Genomic DNA, 23,163 nt, shown 5'->3' with positions numbered 1-23,163 from the left:
CATTTATATCGGGCTCTTATTACGCAGGTGGGCGCCCGCATGAGGAGTAGAGGCGCATTTTCAAAGGCTGCCTGTTCTGTAGGACACAGCAAGCTTCCCTGCCACATCACGCCTGGAGAAATCGACCGCATTGCTTTGTTTGAGGAGCAGGACAGACCAAGTCGTGTATGAAAAGTAATTGCTCGCATGGGTACGCATAAGGAGAAAGGAAAAAACACGGCATCAGTGCATGGGTGGGATTCCTTCATTGCGCTTCAGACAGGGGAACTTATGACAACAAATGGCTACAGTAATGGCAAACAACTGCCAGTAAAACAGGCGTGATACCTGCACTGTAGTTCTGTTATTACTAGAAAACTGGTGTCGACGGTTCGACCTTCGTGATTTTTGACGGACCCGAAGCCTGAATTTTACGCCAACCTTCAACCGGCAGAGGCTTTTTTCAAGAGCGCAATCTATCGCTTCAAAAAGAGCCCCGGATTCAGCTTTCTGTCCTGGCACTATCCGTACTGCAGTTTATAACAAGCGTGAGGTTTAATGGGCATTTAATTCCGCCGTATTCCTGCGTTACAACCCCCTTACGCGGGGGACTTGATACGACCACGTACTAACGCTTTAACCCCTCTGAACGCGGCTCGGACGAAAGCCTCGGACTCTCCTGAGCTTTTGGATTTTTGGGATTTCAGCTTTACGTTTTCTGCCTTAACGCCTCTATCGGATCGTACAGGGATTTAAGGTGGGGTTTCATCCCGACGCAGGTAGAAGATATCCCACTGTCTCTTGTTGATGACACTTCAGCAGCAGATTGTCGCTCATCACGTCCGTTGGATTTTTTCAGCACAAGCCCTTACCAGCCCGATGAGAAGGTTTTACGCGTGAATATGGAATAAATGAACTACCGTCTGAGATTCGTTGTGAATTTATCCAATGATACGAGTGTGTGGACCGCGGGAATCATGTGCAATAGGATCAACCCTTCGGCATCTGCTTTATTAGTCTCACTTTTGGTAAGTCACTTTGTAGACTTTGCACTCTTGACACATGTGTGGATGAATCTGTGCCTCTGACGAGCTGAACAATGTCCAAAAATGTGATGTGCCGCATTGATTGTGCAAACTACTAAATGTAGAATTATAGGCCTGCTATTTATCTATCTATCTATCTATCTATCTTAAGCAGCAACATATCTATTTCTAGTATGTCTTCCTTGCTTAATGTGCAGTTTACTTTAAAGACAGCCATTCACAGTAGTCTGCTGGATAATATGATGTCTAGCAGATATGTGTTCAGGCTACTTGAGAAATTCAGCTCTCATGTGGTGGAGCAGTTATTGATAGTGTTACAGTACAGTCTGTTAGATAGGCCCAAACAGCCCTATCATACTGTAGCTGTATTGTGGCTCCAAACTGTGCAATGAAGATGGTTAAACAGTGACATATGAGTTGAATTCCCAGAGACTGGAGTCCGTGTGGAAATGGCCCAGCCCGGGCGTGTCTGCATCAGCACTATGCAGAGACTTTTCATAAATTAGCAGCAGCACTGAAATCCTCCCATTAGGGCAAATTGCACTGAATGCTGAGAGAGTGGACAGTTTTACTGTGGAGCCACAGAGCTTGAATGATTAGGAAAACGTGTCAGTGTCCCTTTGAGTTGAGTTTAAAGCCATGTAGCCAGATGATTATTTTGTTTTATGGTGAGTGGAGGCCTCAGCAGTGTGTGCGCACTGTGTATGCAAGTTAGAGGACTGCACATCATCTTGGTTTTTGACAATCAGCTAAGCAGGTTTAGAGATGATAAAGGGATACAGAATCACTGATGCAGCATGATAATGATCTCATGGGCGCTGTGAGAGAATGCTGGCAATTACGTTTGCAGCTGGAATTTTTAGCCCCTCTCATCATTTTCTAGTTACTCAATAAGCTCTGCCTCCTCAGATTCAACTCAGCATGTTTAGGAAGTTTGTTACACTCAGGCTATTCAGATTTTGGCATGCAGGGCAGGAGAGGTCAGTGTCTGGTTTTTGGAAGTATCTGTATATATGTCATCACTCAGAGGATATCGGCAACAGCAGATGGGAGAAGTGAGGGTTCAGGATGCCTGCGTGGAGGTAGCGAGGTTGTAAATCTATTAGATTGAGGTGGGGTTAGATGTCAATATGCTTATACTAAAGTCAAGTGAACATCCCTCATATAGCTCTGCTTTATCCGCATAATACCTTCCAAGACATCCCCAGGGGAAGATGTAGGCATTGGCCAGCCGTGTTGCTACATCAGGGCATGCAGTGAGTGTTACTGCAGCTTGCGGTGCTATTGGAAAAGAGTGACTACCAGCTGCATCTACTGTATACACTCTCCTTTACTCTTGGGGAGCCTTAAGACTGAATGTATGTCCCTACACTGTGCCACCTCTATACAACTGTCTACTGAAATTCCACAGTAAGATGAAATATGAAAGTTGTCACGAGGTATTGGCATTGTTCCATATTGTGTCAGATGCCTCTTATGTCTAAGAGCAATACAAAAATCGTATTGTATACGTCATTTAAGGCTTTTATGTAAAAAAAAAAACAACTCTCAAGCAGCTAGCTCAGGGGCTTGGCTCACTGTTATTGTGATGTGTTTCAGTAAAGGCTGAACCCTGTGTTTTTGAATGGCTGAGTGAATGGGGCAAATTGAAATTATGTTTGGTAAAAGCTGTGCATCATACAGGTTTTAACATAAGGAACTTGAAAAGACTTCTAAAAACAGAGGTTAATTAGGTTTTTCTTTGGAGGGTTGATACCCTTGAGCTTTATTGGATTTGTAATTTGAATTAACAGTGCGTGCAGCAGGGCTCTTACGTATTTAGATGTGCATTTTTTTATTAGATGTGTGTGCTGCAAGCGGTGATGATCAGGTCTTTGGCTTCTCAATGTGTTGCAGGATGTTACAGCAGAAGCTCAGAGCACTTGCTGTCATGTGTTTGCCTAATGAAATCAGACAGGATGGTCATTATCATTATCATGCATTATTGCCAATACTTCCACGTTTAACAATGCTACTGCAGGCAGGAGACGACGGCAGAACAAATTCATATCTCAACAGGTAATGCATAAAAAGAAAGTGACAATGGTTCCTGCTTTATAGGTTGCTATATACGGACCATGGGGTGAGATTAATGGGGTCTCTCTTCCTTGCCATTCTGTTGCGTTGTGTTACAACAGCTGCTCATGGTGCTGGTGTCATGTGTTGGCATTATGAAATCGGGACCAGTAGAGGGTTATCAGCCACTGCCGGAATGAGAGAATAACAACACGCACAAGCTATTGATTGGCAGTATAAAAGACTTCATAACAGAATGTATCAACCTGTTTTTGTTCTCTATCCAAGGCATATTAAAATAGCCATTTACAGTGAGTCATGCTCACAGACTGACATTTGCTAAATGTACACATTTGCAAAAGAGATTAAGGTTTTTCAAGCTACTCTTAATAATTAAAAGACGGTATGCAGTAAGTGACTTTTACAGTAGCATGCATGCTTTTCAGTCAGTCCCATACACAATTATGTTCAATGTCACAGTACCACACAGTAATGTGTGCTGGCTTGGGGGTGCAGTGATAAGGGTCTGATTCCAGCTGGGAAAGTAGTTTGTTGAAGATGAGAAGGGTCAGTGGACTGCTCTTGTTATGTGAAGGAATTTGCATTTCCCCTTTTGAAACTCAGACTGCCTTTGTACTCATGCATTGTCTGGAAATAAACAACAAAGCGTCAAAGGATAATATGATGCAAACAGTGACAGACTTTAAAGAAATTATGTCAAACAATAAGACAGTGACTTCTGGACTACCCAGTAAAGAAAGGAGAAAGTAAGTTCCAATTAAGTTGCTATCAGTCGACAGAATGAGATAGATGTTTCTCCCAAGGCAAGTCAAGTTATTTAGTGCTCAAGATGCATGAAAAAGTTAAGGAAGAGCATAATTACAACTAGCCAAAAAGATCAAAAGGAGTAGCCACCAAAGCACTGAAGCAATTAAACTAAAACTACCCCTGGAATTTATTTTTTAAGGTTAGAGAGTAACAAAGTGACACAAGAAATCAGTGGTGCACTCCAAGCACTGAATACTGGAGGAAACACAGGTAAATAACATACAGGCCTCAGGAGGCATACTACACTTTCCACTTTTAAACTTTCAAATTTCAAAAGAGCAAAAGGTAAGAGCAATAAAATATTACACTAAAAGGTTACTGCAGTGACATTTTGCAAGTCATGAACAGAGCTATTGATCACTGATGTGATATATTTGACAGCAAGTACAGATTACCCTGTTCAAAGAATGTTTCTTCTTACACGTTACATAATGAATTAATTGACAGTGGTTGAGGATACAAAAAAGATGTTTTGTGCAGCATGTTGGGCATTATGTCGAATGTGTGAGAGAAAACCAGCATAAAAGAAACCCATCCCAAAGACATGCACTGTTATCAGAATCAGAAAGTTTTATTGACTTTATGTGCATTGGAACCTTTATTTTCCCTGTTCGAAGGTGAGTGTGACTTTATTAGCTTTGTGTTAGACTTGTGACCTGTCCTGAGTATACCTTGCCTCTTGCCCATTGTGTGCTGGGAAGGGCTGCTGTCCCCTGCGACATCCATTTTCAACACAGGACAAGTAGTGTTGAAAATGGAGTAATGATCGAACTACACTCACTACAAATATGTTAGGCAAACAAACGTGCTTGTTTGCAAAATAATCAATGAATTGAGACAAAACAAACTGTCTTCAACTGCAGTACAAGCAAAACAGCAGAAAACTCTCTAAAACCTTCCAAGAATAAAACTAAAGAGTGCATAAAACAGAGCACGCATGGGAGCACGTTCACACATGTGATGGTTTTGTATGTCTTGAGAACATTCGTATTCTGACTTGGTAACCTTTGAAATAATGATTGCTGCATGACTCCTTTTATCTCTGAGGCTTTTAGACTCTCACCTCTGAGCAGTACATGTGAATAAGGAAAACTGTCATTTATTGTCACGGAGCATGGACGTGTGCCCGAAGCATGAATGTTAACGATGGCTAAGTCAAAGTTGTTTGTTTCTGGAAATGACTGATAAAACAGGTTAGTGCGAATAACACTGGTGCTTAAAGACTGACCTGCTTAGTACTAAATGATGAGTGTCACATGTAAAATGGAGCAATAGGGTTTGACCAGAATGAACAATGGGAGCTTGGTGTGGGGGGGCTATTGAAGGAAACAGTGGAGAGCAATCTTCAGAGACTAGTTGTCTGAAGGAGGGATACAGATTCACATAAAGATCTATATGGATGTTAGAGAGCTAATTCTTTCAGGAATACTGTGCAGGATGTGGTATGATATTGAACACCCAGCTGAGCTCAGTGGTAAGCAGCCATCAAAATCCAAATACCATATTCAACTGTCTTGACAGAAATATTCAATTGGGAAAAACATGTCACATACTGTAGATCATGTGGGATTTAAACTGCAGAGGAGCATCACAGTGTATACCCATGCAATCTATTGCATGGTACCAGCCAGTCGCCCATTTCCTCTGTTGACTCGGTTAAGAAAATTATTGGTGGCATCTGTCTACCTCAAGCACCACTGTTGTGCAGTCATCCTGCTACTGTGGCAGCTTTAAACTGTTGCTCCCAACACTGTGTCAGAGCCTTTACATGGCCATTTAAAAAAGCAATATGATATCTTTATGTAAACACAAAACAATGTCTGAGTGTAGCATAATAGCAAACTTCCAGTGATATCTTAAACTGCAGCTTCTAGTCTTCTACTGTTTACCTGAAAGTGACATTGATTTAGATCATGCTTTCAGTTGCTGCATTTGGTCATATTGATCAATATCTTCTGCCAGAACAGCATTTCCCTTTGGCTCTCTTGAGAAAGCCAATTAAGAGAGCTACATGATCTCATACAGAATTTGAAATGCACACAAACACTATCTTCCCCACAGTCCCATTAAATAATGCATAAGAACAATATATTATTGTGCAGCGCTTACTACCACAGGGCTTGCTATTCCTATAAAGACATTCTTCTCTGAACTTGGAAACATCGGTCAAAATGTAGTGCATTTAATCCGCTATTCATTCTTGACTGAGGCATTAGGAAAAAGATAATGCCTCCATGAATTACTAAAACAGAATATGCTACTATGATGAGAGATGGCTCTGTCCTTACATATTGATTTGTTTGTCAGAAAGTCGTATGGCGTGCTTTCATCAGACTGCACCAGCTTCATTGGAGATGTCTAACTCTGCTGCCTATTAAAGGCTAGAAGACCGCAGAAGCATTAACTATTCTTGTGAAGTGAACAGTTAAGAGCCTCAACCTTCACATTCTGTTTTCTCTGTTTGGTTGAATGTCTGGCTTTAACAGAGACACATGCATAATCTAGCACCCCAGTGCAAAAACAAAAAGTCTGTGAATAATATCTTGTCATTGACCATATTCTATCTGGTTATCTTTTCAAAGTATCTATGCATGTTGTTCCAGGAAAGTTGTGTGATGTGGACATGTTTCCATTTATGCTGTTTGATGTTGTGCAACAAGAATACAGATTATATATACTGTGTGTGTGTATATATATATTATTGTATTAGTCTATTTCTGTGCTTTAATATTTCCACAAAGTCCTAATATTTTAATCATAGAGCTTATAGAATTCTGTGACATTCACAATCAGGCACCTTGATTTCTTGTTTTGGAGGTGACAAACATTAGTGGAAAAATTATACTTGCCTTGATTAAAATCTCTCCCTATAGTCTGAATGTGTGTGAGGAGAATTTCATCGGTGCCTTACAGAAGACCACTGCTGCACTGATTATAGTCTAACGAGGCTTGATCATCACAAAAATGCATAGCTTAAGGGACCTCAAAGGAACCGCAGCAGCAGACTATCCACGCATTTGGCCCGAATCCATGAAATAAGTTTTAGAGTACTTCACTGCCTGCTCTGGTGCATGTGTTATTTGATATTTATCTAACATGCACACAAGATTCACAAACTGATAAATTACTGCCTTGGGCTTTTTTGAAACAATAACAACCTAGCAGGTTTATCTTGAGGTCTGGGACACTATATTAGTGTAAAGCTACAGATTATTGCTGTTTAAATCTTTGACATCTTTGAAAGCTTTATAACTTTATAAATATTAAGCACATTCTCCTCAGAATAGATTTAAGGTACAGTTGAGAACAGTTTTTAAAGAAATGTATTGATCAATGTTTTCTGAAATTAATGGATGTAGTGAATGTAATTTAAATCTTCATTATGGCCATTGCAGATAAAATATGCGTGTTATGTGAAAATGAGAAAAAAACAAAATTGCTTGTAAACAGACAACCTACTCATAACCTGCTCAATGAAGAGTTTGTGCAGTGTGGTCTATTCATTTTGTTCCACCTTTCTTAAGTAAGCAGTATAACAACACCGATTAGCACATTTTTTACACATACATGAGCAGGGTGGATTTCTTGCTGACACAGAGCTTGAAGCCTGGCTCAGAAGTCCTTCCCTCAGATCAACATCTATTCGATGTCTTTATCCTTGTTTCCAAACTGTTCACTGATGTTTAGCTATTAATTACAGGAGCTGTTGCTGATGTTTCCAATAGTGAGTTAATTTCAGTATTTATACTTGTTTCTGGTGATATTTATGGACTTGTTTTCTTTGAATAGATTTTTGTACCCCTGGATTGTGTCCAGTGACTCCCATGTGCTACACTCTGACCTTCTGTTTAGTAGGCCGTATTAATCCTGCATAAAATTTTCATGTGTTGCATGCAGTGGATGACCATGCTGCGTATAGCAGAGATCAGCATAATATAGTTTACATAGTACATCATTTACATTTATATAGCTACAGCTTCTTTTCAGGGTGAGTCAGCACCCATTCTCGGTCCTTTTAATGGATGTATCTATGTAAAGTCCATCTACCGTTACATTCATCCATCTACTGAATGTTCCCCATCACCATCCAAGTCAGCCTGAGGCAATTTAGGCCCCTCAGCCACCAGAGTAACCCCTGCCAAAATTAATAATTAATAAGAAAGTGTACTGATTTTGCATTTAGTTAGTTAGTACACATAAACAACATTACCTCTTTATACTAAGAGGAAATGATAAATATGCGTGTCATTGGACATCAATCAAACGGCGACTTTAGAGTGCTATTGCCAAAACTTTAAAAATTGCAAAGAGAAAGGGGAAAAAAGTGTTTTCAAGGGACTTTTTTGAGTTTACTTCATTTTGTCACATTACCATTGTGAACACGTTACATACTCTAAGTATAATTCTAGTATAATAAGGGACCCAGCTTTTAAATGTAGTTTTTGCCCATTTATTTTGGCAAATTTTAAGCATTTAATAGTTTTTGTGCCTAATAACGCATCCAAATGGCCATAAATGTGTGTCTGTCCTTGGTGTCACTTTCTCTTACACATACTCCTTGTTTGTTAGTTTATTTTCTGGGCTATTTGGCTAATTTGTACATAACAGAGCCTGCTTTAGCCAGTGATGGGATACACCAAGGAGAAACCAGACATAAAAACATCTATGACACTGTTAAATGGCAATACATTTGGTGTGTAATTGTGTTCAACACTACAATGTGCTGTGATTAACACCATTTTCCAGACAGTAAGCAGTGACACTGTTGAAAACTGTGTGGGAAAAAAAACACCCAGTGCCTCAAAGAGGATTTCTGTCAAAACCTCTTTGAAAATGCTCCTGTCCTTTAATGGGGCACTGACAATATCCAAAAAACTATCTTTATTTCTTTTGGAACAGAGCCTTATGTGAAGTACATCAAGTGTACACTGTTCTTTGTGAAACTACTGCCAAGTCACAAAGCATCTTCAGCCAAATATAGCATATAATAATCCATCTAATAACTATAATGGTACAATCTAGGTAACATGTGCTTAAAGCCTGTGGAATGCCTATTAACTATTGGGATACAATGCAACAGAAGGTACTATTTCAGTGCAAAGAAATTGCCATGCTGACAATGTGAGCACTCTGCCCAGCATTTTCTACAATAAAGATTGTATCCTATATTGCACTAAGTGAAGTGCGACTGCCTATTGTGTCCTACATAAATGGAAATGCATTCAAGGGAAAGAGTAGAAACTTGTTAGTTTAGCACACCAGTTAACTCTCTGTAGGACACTTATGGTAGATTGAATGCTGGGATGATCAGGTTGCTTCGAAATGTCTTCAGTTGATCCGATGCTGTTGTCCTAATTATGAAAACTGAGCAGTACTCTAAGTCACTCTGAATAAGCCAGTCTGCCAAATGCCATAAATGTAAATGCTAATGTTAGAAGTTGTAAATGTTTTAAAGAAATGAGGATGAGGCCATTGCAAAGGTAATACTCTGCCCCATAGACTGCTATCTTAAAATTGGAAATCTCTCTCTGGAATTCAATTAGCCTAAAGCATTGTTTTTTTTCTACACTACCCATTTTCTAAACTGGCATGCTTATATAAGACAAATCAGCCGAAGGATGAGTGGTTCAGCATGCCATGTTCTCGACTGAATCTTTTGTGATGTGGGGAATCATCTGTAAGGGCCTGCACTAAGGGCAGGTGGGTGACGTTGACTTACATGAAATATGAACTGGCAAAACAAAGCTCCACCAACTCATGCTCCACTGTCGAAAGAAAAACTACAGTAGCATAACATTCTCAGCCCTTAGCGTACCTGTCTGTCAAGATGCATTGAGACACGGCAACCAAACTCATGTCAGAGCAAACAGTGCCCAGTAGAAGGTCAGCTGTATATCATATTCGTATGAGTGGTGCTGAGATGTGAAACGATATGAAAGCTTTATTGTTTGATACCAACATCAATATACTATGTGGCAAACTGGCAAACAAACCAGCCCAGCAATGTAAAGTGATAATCTCTTTAAAGAGTCATTATCTTCCAACAGGCAATAGCGGCATGCTTTTGGCCTTTCGGAGCCATCCATGCTTGCAGTTATTGATGATGCACTTTGGCGGGCTTCAGCAAGATCAGGTCATTAGATCGGGCTTCTCAATCGAGAGACTTGATAGATAATGACTGGATGTAGTCGTTGTGATCTGGCTGTCTATTGACTAAAAGGGCCTCATTTATGGTGGCCAAGATTAGTGATGTAGGACATTCATAAAGCGTGTCAGCCTCCTCCTGGATGTTTAGATGAATGGATGGTTGAAGACTTATCCAGGCTTATCCTGCAGGGCTTCATGTATCAGTTAACGTAGGAGAGATGGGAAGTATATTTACTGATTTAGTATAACGATATTGGTACTTGACCTCAGGTTTACCATTCTTCTCGAACATATACTTAATTGCATTTCAAAGGGAAATACTGAGCTTTTTGCTGCACTACATTTATCTGGTGTTTGTAAGAGCCTTTAAAATGGACAAGAGGGTTCGGGTCCTAAGTGCTGTTACTGAGGTAAATTTATTAATAAAGGGAGGTTTCTTCTTGATGGAATATTTTCAAATTGCTCTTAGGGCTGCAACTAACTAATAATTTTCATTATTGATTAATCTGCAGATTATATTTTCAACCTAAAGAATTGTTGTTTTGTCTTTTAAAAGTGAGAAAATATAGCCATCAAAGTGTTTCATCCCTACACTTAAATATCAACTCTACTAAAGGAACAGAGCAAAATATTAGATTAGTTTAGTATACATGCAGATACCACTTGCATATTTCTAAGTATTCAACTCAGAGTCCAGCATCTGATTCTTCACCAAGTAAGTTATAAGAGAGTTATAAGTTTTATAACTGTTAAGAGAACTGTTAAGAGAAGCAACTTTTTGCAACCCTACTTTGAAATGGTCATTTCAAAGTTCATTAAAATATGTATTTTTGAATGCAGTATTCATTTTATTGTCTTTACTGTTAGCATATGCCTTAAACAGCCCTAAGCTAAATTTAAAAGTTGATCATCAGTCATTTTGCAATTCATAATCTGAATAGTCGATTATTTGTTTTCATAGCAGCCCTGCTTCAAAGATTAGATAACTTTCTCTCTAGTTTTCATAGCTTTAGGAAAATCTTATTTATGTACACATATCTCACCTCAAGGGTCCAAGATCATTCCGCAGGGATGAGATCACATTCATTTAGGGAGCATTTTGCTGTCAGTGTCTCTAATTATTAATTCTCCTAACCAAAGGCAACTTAGATTTCTCAGGATTTCCATGCTTGAGCTCAGCAGTGAGGTAAGATTTGAATCTCAAAATCAATTATTGACTCTGCTTGGCCTCTGTTGCCTTACATTTTTCTAATAAAGCATCCATAAATTAATACAGATACATAACCTAATTGGTAAAATGTTGCATGTTAATGTTAAAAACAGTGAAATATAAATCTTAAAACAATTACCCTTCGCTCTTGTCTCATACTTTGTTTGTTTTGCTAGATTGGGTGCTGCTTTTTGAGTGCATGTCTCAGAGGAAATAAAGCTCCGGTTCAGGATGAAAAGGAGATAACATCTGAGAAATCCTCTAACTGAAAGAGCGCATGGCATTAGCTCAGTAATAGCAGATGGATACCCCTTTGATCCACCGTTGGGGAGGAGAAGGCGATTGACTGACTGTGATAAGACATTCAGCAGTTAATGCTTCTATTGTATCTTGAGTGTGTTTAGACTACACAGGCATTTTAATAACACTATTATTTAAATAGGGGATTGAAATTGAATTACAACATAAATATATTTCTGTATTATCATTGCAACCATCGTGACAGTATTTTAAATATGGCTTAATTGTGTAAAAGTCCTTTCGAAGTCTGAATCACGTCAACACTATCATTACTATCTACTACTGTATTAACAAGAAGGCACTGGAGGAACATCTACAATTGGGAGTGCATTACATCCGTAAGTGTCAAAGTCATTCATTAAATTAAGGTATACCTCATAAATGTCTTTATTAGGAGTGTAAAGATCGTTTGGTTCGGTATGCGACTTCTTGGCTTGGTACGTCCAGTGAACATCCATTAGATATACCTGCTTTGCCTTTGGAGGGTGCGATCATTGGGCTTGAGGCGGGGTACACCCAGGAGAGGTCGTCAGTCAATCACAGGGCTGACACATAGAGATAAACAAACCATTCACGCTTACATTCACACCTATGGGCAATTTACGAGCCTAGTTCACAATACACGATTTTTATCCCGATTTGCCGCTCGACGACGGTCAGGCTGTGATCGGGAGTAGATCAGCGGTTGATCTGCGGTCGCCAGTCGTTACGTGTGAACTACTCAGCGACGCATCAAAACGGCTCCCCGACACATCACTGCCACTTCGCAGTCGTCTGCCAGATGTCTAGCATGCCAAATATCTGGAGAAGTCGGCCGACTCGACATCCACATCCAGCCAATGAGAGCAGGCAGCTGGCAGAGCAGGCAGCTACTTTTTCACTGCAAAACACTTTTTACTCACCTCCAGCTCTCTCTGTAGCTCAGACAATCCCTGCTTCCTGTGTGTGCTAATCCATTCTTTCACCCATATTCTTTGTCTTTATAATTGCTATCTTTGTAATAACAAACAACAGCTGTTTCGTGTGTAGGTCATGTCATTTCCCGTTTCACATTTCACGTGTGTTTTCTTGAGAAAACGTGGTTTAGAGACCAGAGTCGGGTGACATGCTCATGTAGTGTGTGACCCCCTGTCACCTATCAGTCACGTAGTGTGAACGCCACAACAACTTCAAGACTCCCGTCACAAGACGGCAAGTTGTGTAGTGTGAACAGCACGGCCATCGGCCGACGCTGAAAGGGAAGTGAAGCATGCAAACTGGGTTGGCCGTTGGGTTTGAAATTTCTTGCAGTGAGGCAACAGTGCTAACCACTGCATCACTGTGCTGTGTGACCCGAACAATTCGTGTCAAAAAAGTTTTTATTTATTTTAATCTCCTAGCGTATAAATTCCACCCGTAGAATTTTGGCAGTGCACCAGTTGTTTTTGACAAGAAAAGCAGTAAAGAAAAAAGACACTTTTAATTTGTCTGACTGGGATGTGAGGGTGAGAGAGGCTGTGATCGATATCCTTAAACCCCTGAACTCTTTCAAACAATAATGAGCTCTGAATCTACACCTTCAGTTTCAGTGATTCTTAAAAAATCATGATAATGAAATCCATGGAACCAAATTATGGAGATAGTCCCACAGTGAGAGAAAGTAGGAACCAGGAAAAAACAAATACGTCAGAGACCTGTAACGTCCCTCACATAGTGAATCTACGAGCACTTCACCTCAGACAACCTGTTCTCACTTCCAACTCATCACATATGGACAGAGATGGTCACAAGTCTTTAAGCTAGAGTCCACGTCAAGTCTCTGAGCAAGAGTCCAAGTTAAGTCTCAAGTCACTTGTGGTTGTAATGAATGTTGTACCTGCTGCGTTCAATCCAGGCTGCTTATAAAACTGCATAGCTATAAGGAATTCTGTAACTGTAACCTGTTTTTCACTTACAGTACATGTAATGTGCAATGCAATTAATGACAGCCTATTAACTACTGTAAGTCAACACCCCCCGCAAACTCTCAAACCCAGTAAAACTGTAACCTTTTTTTCACAGAGCACAACCATGTAATGTGCAATGCAGTTAATGACAGAAAACTACTCTAAGTCATTTCCCAGACTCTCAAACCCAGTGTAACTTTATAACTAAATAAAACTGTAATGTTACATGATCAACAATAAATCTGTAACCTATTTGCAACCAACGTTAATAATTAACGTGATGGCAGCCAGCGGGACGTAAATGATTATGTTAATCGACTACCACAAGTATGGCAAGCAAACAAGCGCTCATTCATCTTTTCATAATGAACGACAGTCGAAGTTCAACTCCCGTAGGTCGTAGCTAAAGCAAGAAGCAAGGTAAAGTTAGGTGGCCAATGCTGAGCTAAACATGTTTACTAACCTCAGGTTACTAACCTGTTTTGCGTTCAGTGGTTCTTTGTTTGGGCCTTGTTGTATGAAGTTTTAAAGCCAAAGTTTATGAAGAATGGCACAGCAGCTGATGGTGTTTGGTGTCCTCTCTCACATGTGGCTGCGAGCAGCTGATACTACGTGTTACGTAGGCAGGTTATAAGTAACGGAGGGAGGGGAATAACAGCAAGCTCATCAGACGTTTCCTAAAAATAAACATTGTTCACGAGTCCTGCACCTTGAGTCCGAGTCAAGTCTGAAGTCTTTTGAGGACGAGTCTCAAGTCGAGTCTGAAGTCACTGTGTGTGCGACTTAAGTCGGACTCAAGTCCGAGTCTCAAACTCGAGTCCCCATCTCTGCATATGGAAACATTGTTAAGACCCATTGGCGTCTGTAACGCACTGGGGATTCCCATAGCATCGTAGTTCAATGCAGTGGGGGAAGGTAGGTATATGATATTTAACAGAAAAGACAGAGTTTCAACCAGGAGACTGGTGTTCGTTCCTGTGTGACACAAAAGTCAACATTAATTTTGGTTTATGTAAATAAACTGACGTATGGAATGTAGTTATTTTAACCCAAACCATGATATTTTCCTCAACCTAACCAAGTACTTATGTTTCCTTAACCTAACCAAATTGCAGCATTTCACAACGTTGACAACATGCTGTTTCAAAATGCTGTTTTATTATTACCCAGAGAGTTAAAAAGCTACGCCAAGGGGTCTTGACCAAGCGTCCATATGTAACGAGATATATATATATGGAAGTAAATATTGCTGACTGGCCGTGGTGACCTGAGGGCTGTTTTAGCCTGCTGTTAATTATCACCTTAACCAGCGGAAGCGATGACAGCAGGACAATCCACATAACATGCGCATCAGACTCTCTCCTGCAGTGCTGCTGCGCAAGGATGCGCGCGCCAAATATGACATCCAGACTTTTGTCAAACGAGAATATAAAGTTGAATCTGTCACAGAGCAGCCAAAGTCCCATAGACCTTTACACCGTCAGCCTCCCACCTGCTTTTAACCTGATGATATGATCTCTGTCGCATAAACACGCACATCAACTCAGCGTTCAGTCAGTTGGTGAGTGTGTGTGGCCGACCAGTGTGGAGAAAAAATGCACAGGTTCCAATGGCTGTGCATTGCAAACAGATCTGTCTTCTTCTCGGACAATGCGGATAAACAATTTTTTAAAATAAATAGTCTTGGCTAACTTTGCTTGAACTTGCAAAAATTGCTGCCTTTATTTATTTATATTATTTTTATTTAAGCTAATTAAAAATGATGCACTTGTCTTAAGGTGGAGTAAGTGATTCTAATCCAAAATATCGCTTTTTGTCAAATTTAGTGAATATCTCCTCACAGTCAGCTAGCTGTCCAGCTCTGATAAAATTTGGCGTGTACTCTGGCTCTGTAAATGGGAAACTAACAAAGTCTCTTGGAACTAGCACACAAGCTGTTCCAGCCATGACTTGTGAGGTAACGTTAAATGACATGCCCACGGGCAGTCATCTTACATTCTAGTTCTCATACTGTTGTTGCAATGTTAGCTATAGTAGCAGGAGAGTTGTGAGCAATGCTGTTTGGAGCTGATGTGCTGGCTCTGGCTCCTCTCCGCATGTTAGCTTCATGTTAGATTCGTCAGTGTTGCTAACTGTGTTGCTAAGTGATGTCATTGCCTAATTTGCATAATTGGCCATGTGCATGTAATTGTGATGGACGCTGTAGGAGAAAGGAATAACGTTGTGGGAGAGACAAAAAGTGAGGAAAAAAACCCTAAATATGTTTAGAACTACAGCCATGTAGTTGGGGGAAAGCTAGACTCTCAGCGCAATGGGGGCGGGCCTTCATCGCGGGGCCCACCTGCTACACAGTCATTTAAACTAAGTTTACAAGACTCCGTCAGAATTCACATCATGCATGATGGTGGGAGTTGCGGAAGGTGGAAGGGAGTTTTGTTAAAATTTGCTAAAATGTTTCCCTTTTGTTTACAATACAAAGGGACTGTTGCATTTGATAAGAACTGCTGAATTTTACAGTTACAGGGGATCTGCATGCAGTGCTTTTGTTCATCCGTGTCTACAATCAACTAAGCTAAACAGTCTCCAAAAGTCTCCAAAAACACCAAACTCTAGATTTGTTGCTAGTCGCTTTTTTGAAAAAAGAGTCACTATTGGGGTCTGAAAAGTCGCTAAATATAGCGACAAATTCACCAAGTTGGCAACATTGACAAGCAACAGTATGCTAACCCACAACTTAGCTAAGTTTAATTACATTACTTGCTGTGTCATTGTACACCCTATATCATGTTTTTTGTTATGGTGATTTCTCCAGAATCGCTTACTGTACCTTTAACGAACTAGCTTTTATTTTTTATTTGTTTTATACTTAAGTATACAGGTCAGAGTTATTTCGTTACTTATGTTGTCTTATGGAAAACATGCCAGCATTTAAGTTCCTGAACTGTTACAGTACGATGGCAATTGAGCCACTGTTTAATGTTCAAAATAAATTAAAGTAATAGAAATAAATGACAAAAAACCTGTTTTTGTCATTTATTTCTATTACTTTTGCTTTTTTGACGAGAAAACGTCTGGAATTGTAATCCTAAGTTAGCACCTACTATACTATAAATTTTGTCCACCGTTACACTCCTAGTCTTTATAGCTACAGATGTCTTTGAATTTTGACATGTCAGTAATTTTTAGATTACTCAGCTGAGCACTTGGCAGCTGGCTGTCACTTGAGTAGCTTTGGGGAAGAGACTTCATCGTATTAGACAGTGAAATCCGTTGTGCATTTTACGGTTTTTAGTGATGTCTCCTGTGATCGTTATACATAGCCACAAGAAATTCAATATTAAAGCATACATTAAAATAAATCATTGGGATTAAAATGTTAATGTTAATGGTAATGTGTAGCGGCTAAAGCTTTGTGAAATCCACAGAGACAAAGTTCACTGGCAATTTTTAGGGAAAAGAAATACAGATATTTAGGCTCAATGCTTTTTCAATTTGCTTCAAAAAAAATAAAAATGCCGTTCTACTGGAATAATGTGGAATGATGAGTAGATTTCCTTCTTGAGACCCTCCAATCATTTTTGAGTCTGTTGACAATGGCACTGACTTTCACTTGTGTGGCATTGTGGCACATGCTCTTTGTTTTCTTTGCTTTGTAGGGTTGTTGATAAGACACATCAGTGTTATTTGCTGCGTTGCCATGGCAGCAAATATCCCTCAAACCTGCTAGGTGTTCATGGCGTCCTGGTGGCTCAGCTGGATAAAGTGTGTGCCATGTAATTGTGATACGCGGTATTTGAATCCAGCAGGGATACTTTGCAGGGACTCCTTTCTCTTTGTCTCATCTTTTGCATCTTTCTCCACTGTGTTTTACTGTAAAAAATAACCTTTAAAACTGTGCGAAAGTGAAACTCTTATAAGACAAAATATGTAGGTAAAGGTATTTTGAGCAAGTTGATCTGATGCATTATGCTTCATCTTAACTTATGACAGAAAATCCTGAATGTTGAAAAATATGTTGATTGAAGCTGATTTAAAAAGACACTGTACTGCCTTTTGTTTGGCAACCAGTGAAACTTTAAATCAACTGTCCCTTTTAATTAGATATGCAATAAAGAGACTTAAAGATGTAAAACAACCCTTATCTAAAACAGATGCACCTCCGTGTTTGACTTGCAGGGTGGTGTTTCTCTCAGCATGGCTCTAGTCTAATCTGCGGCCTAACATATGGCTGATGAGCCTACAGCGCTATCATTCTGGTCCAGGCACACTTAATAGACTCCAAATGATTTGGCTCATGGTGACATACATTTTATGTGACAAAGAAGGGCCTAGTACCATGTAGTTAAGGTGATACAAGCATAAGCAGAACAGTACAGTAGTTGTTGTGGTCACTATGATGTCTTCAGCCTAGTATTTGTCAGTTATTTTTATTCCCTAGAATCCCATGCAGTATTTGTGCAAGAAGTGAAAGATTTTAATGGCTTATCTAACTTATTTGAGAAGTTCTCTTTATTTGACTGAAAAAGAAAATATAGCTGTAATTACTCCAGGAGTTAGTGAACATTTAGATCATAGTCTTCATTGAGTTAATTTGATATTTAATACAAGTTTGAAGGTTGTTTTAACCTTGTAACGTGACAAAGACAAAGAAAACATCTGAGACTGGTAAAAGACAAAAAGTGTTCTATTTTTGCAATTATATTATTAAATATTAAATATTGAGAAATTGTTATGATTATATAGTTTCACCAGATAGACACATTTGTCTTCCTTTTTCAATTTTGTCCTCTTCACTTTTAAAGTAGGATGTAAAAAATATCCAGTATGCTTGTATTTCCATTATCTGAGGGCAGGTGTGTGTGTATGCAAAACCAGTAAGCTGAATGACACAAACGTCTACAGCCATGTCAGGAGCTCTTTGAAGCTGTACATAGGAACAGCGGTGCTTTGAGCTATCTGTTAACAGCAGGTTTAATGTTAACCACTGCCACCAAAGTTATTAGGATTCATCCTCTGGGGACAATCGATATATGTACCAAATGTCATGGCAATCCATCTAAAAGTTGTCTTGTCTAGTCTAAAATGTGAACCTTACAGTGTTGCTAGAAGAAAAGTATGGGAATCACCAAAGTCATTAGGCTTGTACGTCTGGGAGCCATAAATGCTGTAGAGAATTTTGCTGTTTGCATACAGTAGATATTGATTGATTGATCGATAGTGTACCAATGTGGTGGGCCAACCAACTGACTGACTCTGTTAGGTTGGCTATAAATTGGGAGAAATATCGGATGGAGTAGACAATGTATTTAAAGTCATGAAAAGTGACTTTGCTAATTTTCAGTACAATTTAAATGTTTGCATCAAGCAGTAAAATGGCTGATAAATACACCATAGTGGGCCTAACTTTCAATTTACTAATCAGCTGTGAATTATGTAAAAGTTTCAATATAGTTTTGTTTTTCTATTTTGAGTCATACATCATTTAAGGTCAGTTCATACATTATTACCTTCAGTTGCTTTCAGGAGTTGAATGTAGCTTTTTCACATTATGCATGAACTGTTCTGACACACAGACATGCTACATTGAAAGTAGAATTTTCTCTTCAGTATTTTGCATAACATTTACATTAAATTTGGCTGATAGCATCATAATTTAGCAGTACATCTATTCGTACAAACAGGTACTTTGTTGCTACTTAATTTAGTCATCGTTTATAGAAAGTGCTTAATGCACAGTTTTCACCTTTTCCCCACTGCCCACCCCATTACAATGCAGCTAGAATTAAGGTCATTATGGTTGTCATACAAAAGCCTGTCCTACTATTATTCAAATAAGTAATTATTTTCACAGTAATATGTTTGACTGGGAGTTTGTCATTGTTAGGATCTCACTGTTAATCATGTTGGATCAGATTACTGCAGAATCTTACATAGACAATTATGTTTACTTTGCGCAACAATGATCCTAACAGGTGATCCAATTGTCTCTCATAAATGAGTTTTTAGGTAATGTGCTGATAACCAGAATGAAGGTAGAAAGTTGTCAGTGAGGTGATGAAGTGCCTCTGTAAGCAATTTACATACATGTGAAAATCAATGTAGACGTGCATGGGGAAAAAAAAGATTAAGCAGGATTTAGAATGTAAATGTAATGAACTATCTCTGCTAATGGTATGCAAATGTAATACGTCCTGTTATTTTGGGATCTCGGATGCAACTGCAAATGAATTTCAGCAGATGCACACAATTTCTATCAGGTTTTTCTTGGGCATATAAATGTCATGTTTTGCATGAACTATATTCACAGATTTACAGTGCTCTTTAGTTGTCTACTAATTTACACAATTGACATTTACAGTGGACTAACAGTCTACTAATTTACACAATTGACATTTACAGTGGTCTAATATTAGTGGTCAGGAAGATTCTTTCTCTTATCTGATGCTCAAAATGTTCCCATTTAAGGTGACAGTGAGCAACATAACAGAAAAACACGATGAAAGGGACTTTTGACTTTGAAGTAGATAAATTAAAATGACAAAGGCACATGGGAAGCCGTATTAAGATGGATAACAATTAACATTGTGAGTCAGCTTTTAAATCTTTGGGGACAAAAGCTTGCCTTGATTTTGAAAACATGAGAGAAATTCTATCCCCATCTGACCTACAGTTTTAATTTAAAATATCAAGATATGGTAGCTGCGCAGTTTAAGCTTAGCAAGCCAGAAGCAAATGACTGTGGATGACAATGGCCTGATGTAAGACTTTCAGAATAATAAGCATAGACGAGAGCAATGATACCTTTACAGTGGATAAAACACGGAGAGATTCTCCTGCATGGTGAAATAGGTAATTATACTGTTTCCATATGTTACAGTACAAAATTCATGATTTTAGGTACTCATCCCTGGCTGTGTTCCCTGAGACGGAGGCTGTCCATGAATAATTAGCTCAGTTTGAGCTTACTTGTTAAGAAGCTTAGAAGTGCTATGAGCTAAAGTATAAGCCGGCTTAGTGAGGTAAATCTTGTACACCACCTATTGACCACATGTTCTCATGGTGCACAGATATATTTTCTGCACCTGTTAATAGGTGGTTTGCTGGAGTCTGATCACCCTTCGGATTAAGGTATTTTTTGGACCTGAAACGTAACGTAAAGGTTACTCTGTAAATATTACAGCATATGAAGAGCTGAGCTGTCACCTGCTGTTACTGCTAGGACTCCCAATTCCACATCCTGTAAATGCTTGAAATGATTATGATAGGGTAGCTATGGTTGGGATTGACACTAAATCAACCTGCCATGTGCAGGTTACACCGGCAACCATCAGTAAATAAAGTCTTTATGATAGCTTTCTCTTCATTTGGACCGTACCGCCTATGAGAAAGTAATAAGCTAGTGACCCTCCGTGTCGGCCTGTCTAAGCTGTGAGGGCAATGTCAGTAGAATAAGAAATGTATAATGGCCTTGTAGTCCCTGTTGCCTTTTAAAGACATTCAGATTTTCCAAGCCATTACCTTTGAGAGATGAGCACCAGTAAAGAGCGAAAAATCCTGTTTGAGCAGTGTTTCGCACCAGCATTGACTCACACAGAAGGGGACCTTGTTTTTGTCAGTAAATCAACATGGCCTGTAAGTCTTGCACACAAGGGGGAATCATTGGCAGGTCCCATCCTTCAGGTTTGCCTTTGTCCTCTGCATAGTAGGCTGTTTCCAATGGTTACCAGGACTGTCATAGAGCTGGAAGGTGCTGCGGTATAGCATCACTTTCTGTCTATAAAAACACCATCTGCAATAATATGTCACATTTGAATTTCTAGCGTGATTGCAAAAGTAATTCAACACACAGTTTCCTATTAAACAGGACAAGAATAGTAAACAATTCTATTTCCAGGAGATAGAGAATTAAGACTTTACCACCATTAGAACAAATGGTGCAGATCACTACAGTGTGCCTCATATAGTAACCAGCTAAGTGCCAATAAATGTACTCTTTTGTAATTCAGGCAGAGATTTCTTCATCCACCATTTCCCTTTGAGATCTTTTTTTAGAATTACAATAAAGCTCCATCTGGCCTTTCGTTCTGAAAGTAGTTCATAGAGCACAAAACACACTCAAACCTTCTTTTAATGACAGCATCGTATGAGATTTGAAGGAAATGTAAAGGGGGATCTCGTGCACATCACACCTCACATAAGCGGATGGTGTAGCAGACAAGAGGATCTCTGGGTCATTTCACAAGGACTGAACTCAAAAGAAGGCGCTGGACCACTCATATTCATTTAACACACCAAGTTTAATAGGCATCTAACGTTTTAATGTGCAGTGCGTCTTCATCTGTACCAAAACCTTGGCTAACATGAGTACTCTAGTGTCTTCTTTGGCCCAGATACAGTATCCTCTCTGCTAGATTTTGATAAAGTGTTTAAATTTTGTTTAATTATGGACGTTTAACTTGTTTGCTTTCTGTTTGAACTTTCTTAACAGACGTTAAAATGGCCCCTAGCAAATGTGTCTGCAGCTTGCTAATGTATTTTTGTGGTGCTGACAGTTCACAATATTTACATGATAGCTAACATTGCAGGCTTGGCTTCTCTCAGATCACACTCAGACTAAAATAAAACCATAAAACAATAAAGATGTATCTAAAGGAGGAATGATACTGATGCTGCTGTCAGCGGACTTCTTTCTACATGTTTCTAAATTTGGAATATCAGTTTAGAAACATGAACTGCAGATAAATTGTTTTGGAATGAATTTCCCATCTTAGAGAATTTGACATAAACTGACATAAATTGTATTATAATAGGATGATATGACAATAACATGAGAAATCCTTTGTGCTGAGTTTTGACACTCAAAATATACTGTGATGTTAATCCAATGTATTCCTACTGAAAATGTGCCAGTAATAAAACCCTAAATCATTCATTATTGAAGGATATTTTGCCCGTATTTTTTTAAAACCATCTTATATATGTTCTTTAGGTAGAAATGCTGCAGTTATGTTATGAAGGCGTGTAGCTTTAGGGCAGGCTCTGATTCATGATACAATTTCACTGATTTCCTGTATCCTATTGCTGCAAAACCACCAGAGAGGAGCAATTTAAGGTAGCAAAAGTTAACTCTTAATTGTCTCAGTTAATTCAAACACTTTACATTTGAGATGTGGAGATGGAAGGAGGCATGTTTTCAAACACAGCGTTTCAGTTCACTGCTCTACAGCTTGCCACAGCTATTGGCATATAGTCACACTGCATCCATTATTAATCACATGGTTCTCAAGGACGACGTCTGTGCCAATTAGTATGCAGAGAGCACGAAGATCACTTTCCAGCAGTGACTTCAAAATTAAGTATTAAAAACAGAATTCTGGCCTTTCTTTCTGTATGCCGAGGTCATATCTTTCTACTGCACAAAATGGCCATGGGGATTTAGCTGGAAAATTTAAGACTTTACAGTGTTTGCAGTGAAATACTCTGTGCATGACAGATAAAGATATTGCTGTAACATTAATATTTTTACCATCATCTTTTTAGCTTGTTTTCTGAAAAGGGCTTTGCTATAAAAGAGGGGAGTTTTACCGAATCCCTAACTGAACTCTTTCTTTACAATAAATGATCAGTTGTGTTCTGTTTTATTTAAGTTTGCATTGAGATGACAAATAACATT

The 23,163-nt window shown here is 39.1% G+C and overlaps 1 protein-coding gene across 1 annotated transcript in view; it reads left to right on the top strand.

Annotated features, from left to right (window-relative positions):
• The first annotated feature begins 8 nt into the window (after positions 1 to 8).
• The window catches only part of lrfn1 (leucine rich repeat and fibronectin type III domain containing 1), a 158,426-nt gene continuing 135,271 nt past the window's right edge, over positions 9 to 23,163 (top strand). Inside the window, exon 1 of the mRNA XM_046072993.1 lies at positions 9 to 1,007. The gene's annotated coding sequence lies outside the window, so the exon portion shown is untranslated. The remainder of the gene's footprint in view (positions 1,008 to 23,163) is intronic.

This window comes from Micropterus dolomieu, linkage group LG17 (genome assembly GCF_021292245.1).
Source record: "Micropterus dolomieu isolate WLL.071019.BEF.003 ecotype Adirondacks linkage group LG17, ASM2129224v1, whole genome shotgun sequence".
Classification (NCBI taxonomy): domain Eukaryota; kingdom Metazoa; phylum Chordata; class Actinopteri; order Centrarchiformes; family Centrarchidae; genus Micropterus; species Micropterus dolomieu.
The sequence above is the reverse complement of the archived record's forward strand: the minus strand, read 5'-3'. Positions and strand labels throughout refer to the sequence as shown.